This window comes from Gekko japonicus, unplaced genomic scaffold (assembly GCF_001447785.1).
Source record: "Gekko japonicus isolate JY-2015 unplaced genomic scaffold, Gekko_japonicus_V1.1 scaffold361, whole genome shotgun sequence".
In the NCBI taxonomy this organism is placed as follows: domain Eukaryota; kingdom Metazoa; phylum Chordata; class Lepidosauria; order Squamata; family Gekkonidae; genus Gekko; species Gekko japonicus.
In genome coordinates this window covers 1,011,076-1,018,448 of record NW_015174852.1, presented here as the reverse complement: position 1 = coordinate 1,018,448, position 7,373 = coordinate 1,011,076, and positions in this window count along the sequence as shown.

The window sequence follows — 7,373 nt, the reverse complement described above, 5'->3', positions numbered from 1 at the left end:
GCTTCTTTGCCATGCTCCAGCATCGCCGTGTGATCTCCCACTAACAGCCTAAGCGCAGAGACTCGGGGGACCATGTGATCAGGCTACCACGCTTTAATTTGCTCCGTTCTTTCCCAGCATCAGGGTTTTCTCCAGTGAGTGCAAACATGTCTTTCAAATGCCGGGAAAGATGCCTGGCTTTAAAGTTTGATGCGAACGTATCAAGCAAGCTAGTACTGTGAAAGGGTCATTATGGCTCCTGATTCTGCCACTTTCTCCAGATACTTGGTGACATATCTCTGCAGGTCTGCTATTGGTTCACTGACTTCAGCCTTTGAGAAGTTCCTGGTGGTGATGCACTGTGCTAAAACTGATGCTGCTTTTGGAAGAGCAGTTCTTCAGAGCCTGTTTCTTCAAGACGACCTGCAGATAACATCAGGTACATGGCTCCCTAGTCATCAAATCACCGCAGACTGTGACTGCAGCCATGAAATTAAAAGACGCCTGCTCCTTGGGAGGAAAGCGATGGTGAACCTAAACAGCATGATAAAAAGTAGAGACATCACCCTGCCAACAAAAATACGCATGGTCCAAGCAATGGTATTCCCAGTAGTCATGTATGGCTGCGAGAGTTGGACTATAAGGAAGGCCGAGCGCCGAAGAATAGATTCTTTTGAACTATGGTGCTGGAGAAGACTCTTGAGAGGCCCTTGGACTGCAAGAATATCAAATCAGTCAATCCTAAAAGAAATCAACCCTGACTGTTCCCTGGAAGGCCAGATAATGAAACTGAAGCTCAAATACTTTGGCCACCCAATGAGAAGGGAGCCCTCACTGGAGAAGAAGACCCTGATGCTGGGAAAGATTGAAGGTCAAAGAAGACGGGGACGGCAAAGGATGAGATGGTTAGATTTCAATTTCAATTTCTTACAGGTCTATATGATCGAAGTCTTGACCAAGAGGATACAAAAGGGGAATAAAATATGTACATAAAATAGACATAACATGTGTCAAGGTACATAATCACAGTCACATAAAACCCAGGCTGAGCCCAGAGATTAAAAATTACCTAACTACACTTGGGGCAGAGCCAACTGACTAAAATCATCCGAAGATTAAAAATCGGTGTCGGAGTTTTCAGAAGTGCTGAAAAGAGATGGTTAGACAGTGTCATAGATGCAACAAACATGAAGTTGAGCCAACTTCAGAGGACGGCGGAAGACCGGAGGGCCTGGCGTGATCTGGTCCATGGGGTCGCGAAGAGTCGGACTCGACTGTGCGACTGAACAACAACAACACAGCTGATTTATGGCAACCCCATAAGGTTTTTTCAAGGAAAGAAACGTTCAGAGATGGTTTCCCATGGCCTGCCTCCACATCACGATCTTGGTATTCCTTGGAAGTCTCCCATCCAAATACTAGCCACAGCCAACCTCGCTTAGCTTCTGAGATGAGATCAGGCTAGCCTGGGCTATCCAGGGCAGGAACTGAATCGAGGGCAATTGCCTCCGGGCAATTCCATGCACAGCTTGCATTTTCCTCTGAATTTTCAAGCATCCCAAAGACATTTCACACGTCAGCTGTACAGATGTTGCAGGCCCAGGGTTTAGTAAGAAGTCTTGAGGAGGGCGGGGAAAACACCACCGTATTTTGGAATAAAAAACAGGCCACAGCTTTTATTGATTACAGGCCAAGGATCATTGGCAAAGCATGGAGGAGGATCCTAGGAATCGAGCGACCTGCCTGCCACTCGATAGAACGTCCCTCAGCCTGCCTGCTGGGCAAAACCCGGGAGTGACAATTAATGCTCCCTCTGAGCTGTGGAGTCTTGTGAGCAACAATTCTGCTTTGTGAGCTCCTGACATTAAAGTTGCGAGCGAGCGATTTGGCTACGGCATAAATCAGTTTGCTCTGGAGCCACCTTTCCTGGGCTAAGACAAATATCTGTGAGCTGGAGGCTAAAAAATGGTGAGCTAGCTCACACTAACCCAGCTTAGAGGAAACACTGGTGACAAAGTGGTACCACAAGGGCTGCTGTGGCTGCTGCTGAGTGGTACCATTTGACACTTGGGGTGAGCCTGTGCACACAACCCGAGTTGGGCCTACCGCGTAGTGACAAACTCCCAGACCCCTTGAGGAAGTCCCCAAAGGACACAGGTGGACTCGCAGGCCCATCTCCCCCAAAAGGATCCACCCAGACATGCAAAACTACCCAGCTGCAACATTTAAGCATACCTACACAAATACCAAGGAGCTGCGGTGGCTCAAGTGGTTAAGATGCTGAACTGCAGGCTGTGGAAGGTCGGTAGTTCAGCAGTTCGAGACCCGGGTGCCACATGACGGAGTGAGCTCCCATCTCTGGCCCCGGCTCCTGCCAACCTAGCAGTTCGAAAGCAAGAAATTGCAAGTAGATAAATAGGTACCACTTCGGTGGGAAGGGAACAGCGTTCCGTGCGCCATGGCGTTTAGTCATGCCGGCCACATGACCACAGAAACGTCTTCGGACAGCGCTGGCTCTTTGGCTTTGAAACGGAGATGAGCACCGCAACCCTAGAGTCGGACTCGACTGGCTTTCGAGCAAGGGAACCTTTACCTTTACACAAATACCCAGAACACGGGGAGGATGAGTGGGGATCCAAGAAAAACGATGCAGCCAGAACCACCAGCCAGCATGATTTAAATAGCTCTGGACAGGCTCTGCATCACCCCTGCATAGAGCCCGCCAAAACTTCCCGTTCTTAACCAGGCCGGCCCCTAGATGACGTGACCGGCCAGCGTGGTCACCCGAGGCTTCTACTTTCACTGCCGTTATGCAAAGAGGGAGAAAGCCTCCTCCAGCCTCCACCCGGCCCCTTAGGTTAGTCTTTGCCATATTTGTTTCAGCAACAAACCCTCAGTTTTAATGTCGAATGCACACACCTCTGAACACACACGAAGCAACCTTATAATGAATCAGACTATCGATCCATCAAGGTCAGTATTGTCTACTCAGACTGGCAGCAGCTCTCCAGGGTCTCAGGCCAAAGTCCTTCCCATCACCAGCTTAATCCTTTCAACTGGAGATGCCGGAAATTGAACTTGGGACCTTCTGCATGTCAAGCAGATGTTCGCCCGCTCAACTAAGCGCTCTTCCTAAATGAAGCTGCCGTATACTGAATCAGAAACTTGGCCCATCAAGGCCAGCATTGTCTACTCAGACTGGCAGCAGCTTGCCAGGGTCTCAGGCAGAGGTCTTTCCCATCGCCTACCGTTTGGTCCTTTTAACTGGAGATGCCAGGGATTGAACCTGGGACCTTCTGCACGCCAAGCAGGTACTCTTCTAGTGAGCCACAGCCCCAAGTGTCAGGAAGGAAAAATGTAGCATTACTTTGCAGTGATATGACTTGGCTATGGAACCTGCAGAATCTCCTTTTCTGGAGGTTCACTGGACGTCTCTCTTCAAAATGTTTTACCAGTGAATGGTGTCTCTTTCCCAAGGCCAGGGCTATTTTTGGGCAGGAACGCACAGGAACGGAGTTCCGGCTGGCTCCCGAGTTGGCCACGCCCAGCAGAAACTCATTAGCATAATAGGCCACACCCAACAGCAGGAACTCATTAGGATTGGCTACGTTAGGGGTGTGTGGCCTAACATGCAAAGGAGTTCCTGCTACAAAAAAAGCCCTGGGTTTTGACGACAAACAGGGTAAACAGAATAAGAAGCAAAAGGTGGGTGTGGCTGGATGACCACACTTCTGGTAACATGAGGGTGTGGCCTAATATGCTAATGAGCTGTGTCACCAGGGGTGTGGCCTAATATGCTAATGAGTTTCTGCTGGGCTTTTTCTACAAAAAGAGCCCTGCAAGGCTGTGATTCCAAAGCAGCCCATGTTTTGGGAGAATGGCCTAATGTAACATCCTCTGATCTGACTTATTTATTTATTTCCATTTTTAACCTGCCTTTCCACAGGGTTGGCTCAAGGCGGCTAGCAACATTAAAACACAAAAACAATAAATACATTAAAATGCCATGGAATATACAAACAAAGCCTAAGCGGCTAGCAATACCAATGAAAATGATGGTGGCGTGCAATAAACAAACAAAGGCAATAACCCGTCGATGTTTCATGTGGGCCGGGATGTACTCCGGCAGCGCATTCGTCAGTGGCGCATTTGCCAGTTGCCCACTCATCAGCGCTGCTTTGGGCTAGGATGCGAAACATAGGTCCTCCCGACCACTGTAAAATTGCTCACAGCTTTTTAATTATTATTATTTTCTGCAAGAAACTGGGTCTTGTGAATTCCAGGATCCTGGCTCCCTTCCAGTTGGGGTAATTGCCTTCAGCCTCACTAAAAAAAATAAAAAATCTCCCCCCACCGTTTCGCCTGGAGAACGTACATTTCCTTCTTCCTCTCCAAACAACTGGAGTGTGTTACTGAGGCCAATCTGCCAATGCGTTCCACCTGAGAGGCGGCTGAGTTCCAGGGGCGAATGAGCTGACCCTGCAAAATACGCAATTATTCTGTAACCTGTGCTTTGGGATCCATTAAACCGAGGTGAACATGTGGTCCCATAGCCATAAAAAAAAACCCCACACTTGAGACACCCAGCGACAACGTAGCACATCGCAGCACCAATTACTGACAGACTCTTCTGGCTGGTGGGTGCGATTGAAAAGAAATTTCTGTTAATCTGTTAAATGCATCTGTGTGAAAATTTTACCATATGGTCACCGAGGAGAATGAACAGCTTGGGGGGGGGGGATGCAAAAGGCATTGAACACCAGGCCTCCAGGCTGCTTTCAAGATCCTAGTCCTCAGTACAGATGGGTTTTGGCTTAGAAGACTTGGCGCTTTTCACACATGCTAAATAATGCCGTTTCAGTCCACTTCAGTGACCGTTTGCAAGTGGTTTTGCCATTTCACGCAGTTGCAAAAGTGCATTGAAAGTGGATTGAAATGTTCACACCAAGACTTTGCTTTGTACCAAACCAGACGGGTGGTCCATCGTCGCCTTTGCCTCGCAGTGGCTCACTGGGGGGTCTCAGGCAGAATGAAGATTTTCGTCAAAGTGTAACTAGAAATGGTGGGATTCAAACTCAGGGCCTACAGCCTGGTTCTTTAAAAAAAAAAAAATTAGAGATGCCGGAAATTGAATCTGGGAGCCTTCCACATGCAAAGGTGATGCTGTATCACTGGACAATACCCCCCCCCCCGGAGAAGAAACCCCTTTGCTCCTTTTACAGGTGGGATTTATGCCTTTTTTGCACCTTTGGATGTCCACTTGCTGCAACCAAACAAAAAAGGCATCAGTTTTAACAGTCATTTCGTCCAGCTGCTTTCCTTCATTCTTCTGCTGTTTTAAAATCATCCTCTAACCTTTGATCTGGTGGGCAATAACAAACTCCGAGAATTAAGCTTCCTTTTGGGCCCACTATTCCCACCCATAGCATTTCTGTAAGTGAGTTTATTTCTCTTAGATTCTCAATTTTACTGGACTGTATACCCTCTCCAACACAGAGAGCCTCTTCACCTCCAATCCTTCCCTCCCTCTCCTTCTGATATAATTTATATCCAGGAATCACTGTACCCCACTGATTATCCTCATCCCAGCCAACTTTCTGAAATGCCCACAAGTGTCTATGTTCTCCTCTGACCAGGGGTCGTTTCGTAGAAAAAGAGCTAGGGGAACTCATTAGCATAACTCATTAGCATATGCCACACCCCCTGACATCACCGGAAGTGTGTCATAAGGCCACACACCCCGCCCCCAACGGCCCCATGAGGGGCCCGGCGGTGGACCTACAAGGCTGGCAGGAGTGCAAGGAAGCCCCGCGAAGGCCCTCCCTGGCCCCAGGCAGGCAGGGGTGGGGAGAGGCAGGGAGGAAGCAACTTACCTTCCCTCTTCTCCTGCCTCCTCCTGGCTGAATGAGGGCCGGAAGCGGGGCGGCCAGAAGCAGGGGGCGGGGCTTCTCCCGGGGGAACTGCAATCCCCCGCGATCCCCCCCCCGAAATGACCTCTGCCTCTGACGCTAAGCATTCCAGCTCCCTCATTTTTTCCCTCCAGGACCACACAACTACATTTCCCCGCATGGTTGGTGCCGACATGTACCATGACCACTGGCTCCTCTCCAGCACTGTCTACCAGCCTATGTAAACCCACATGCGACATCTGCTACCTTTGCACCAGGCAATCAAGTCACCGTGCAGTCTGTACACAAGTTCATAACCTAAGGATCCTATCACCAACTACCCAAGAATGAGCATTTTTTGACTGAAACAACAGAACACTTGGTTGAAACCAGTGTGGTGTAGTGGTTCGATTGTTAGCCTAGTGGCAGTGAGACCAAGGTTCAAATGTTGACTTTACGATGACACTTCCTGAGTCAACTTGGGTCATTGACTCTTTCTCTGACACTGAACACAAGTTTGTTTGAGTGCTTTGGACTCCACATGTTCCCTAGCCTCTCTGCTGAGTGCTTGCTGCTGTAATTACCCATGCTCCCTGGCCATGGGTTTTGTGATTGTGCCCTCGCACATGGGTGTCATTCAGGTAACTGGAATTCTTTATTTATTTAATTCATTTGTAGCCCGACTTTCTCCCCAATGGGGACCCATGGCAGCTCACATCATTCTCCTCTCCTTCATTTTATCCACACAACAACCCTGTGAGGTAGCTTAGGCTGAGACTGTACAACTGGCTCAATGCCACCTAGCAAGCTTCCATGGCATGAGTGGAGATTCAAACCCGTGACTCCCAGATACTAGTCCAACGCTCTTAACCACTATACCACACTGGCTCTCTTTTGCTCAAAACCTGCTAGATCAACCAATGGCTTGGATCCAGACTCAGTTGACAATATCCACTAGTACCCCCTTCCCACTGTAGACCCCCCCCCCCAATCATTCATCTGGTATAGTGGTTAGTACTGTGGACTTTAATCTGGGAGAGCCGGGTTTGATACCCCACTCCTCCAGATGCAGATGCTGGTGTGGCCTTGGGTAACTCACAAGTTCTTTCATAGCTGTTCTCTCACAAGCAGTTCTTGAAAGAGCTCTCTCAGCCCCACTTACCTCACAGGGTATCTTTTGTGAGGAGGGGAAGGGAAAGGAGATTGTAAACCGCTCTGAGACTTCTTTGGGTAGTGAAGGGCGGGGTATAAATCCAATCTCTTCTCTTCTCTTCTCTCTCTCTCTATCCCCAAGCAGCCGCTTTTCGTGAACAGCAGTGGGTTGCAGTTAGAGGGGGGACATAAGAAAGTGCTGTTCTGCAGTTGGAAGATTTAGTCCGGCTCCAAACGTAGAACTCCAAGGTGATCCTGCAAGGACTTAAAGCTTGTGATCCAGCTAACACAAGAACACAATCTTGCTGTCAGCAGTCAAGTAGAGAATGAAAATAGACAGGCCTTGGAAACTAG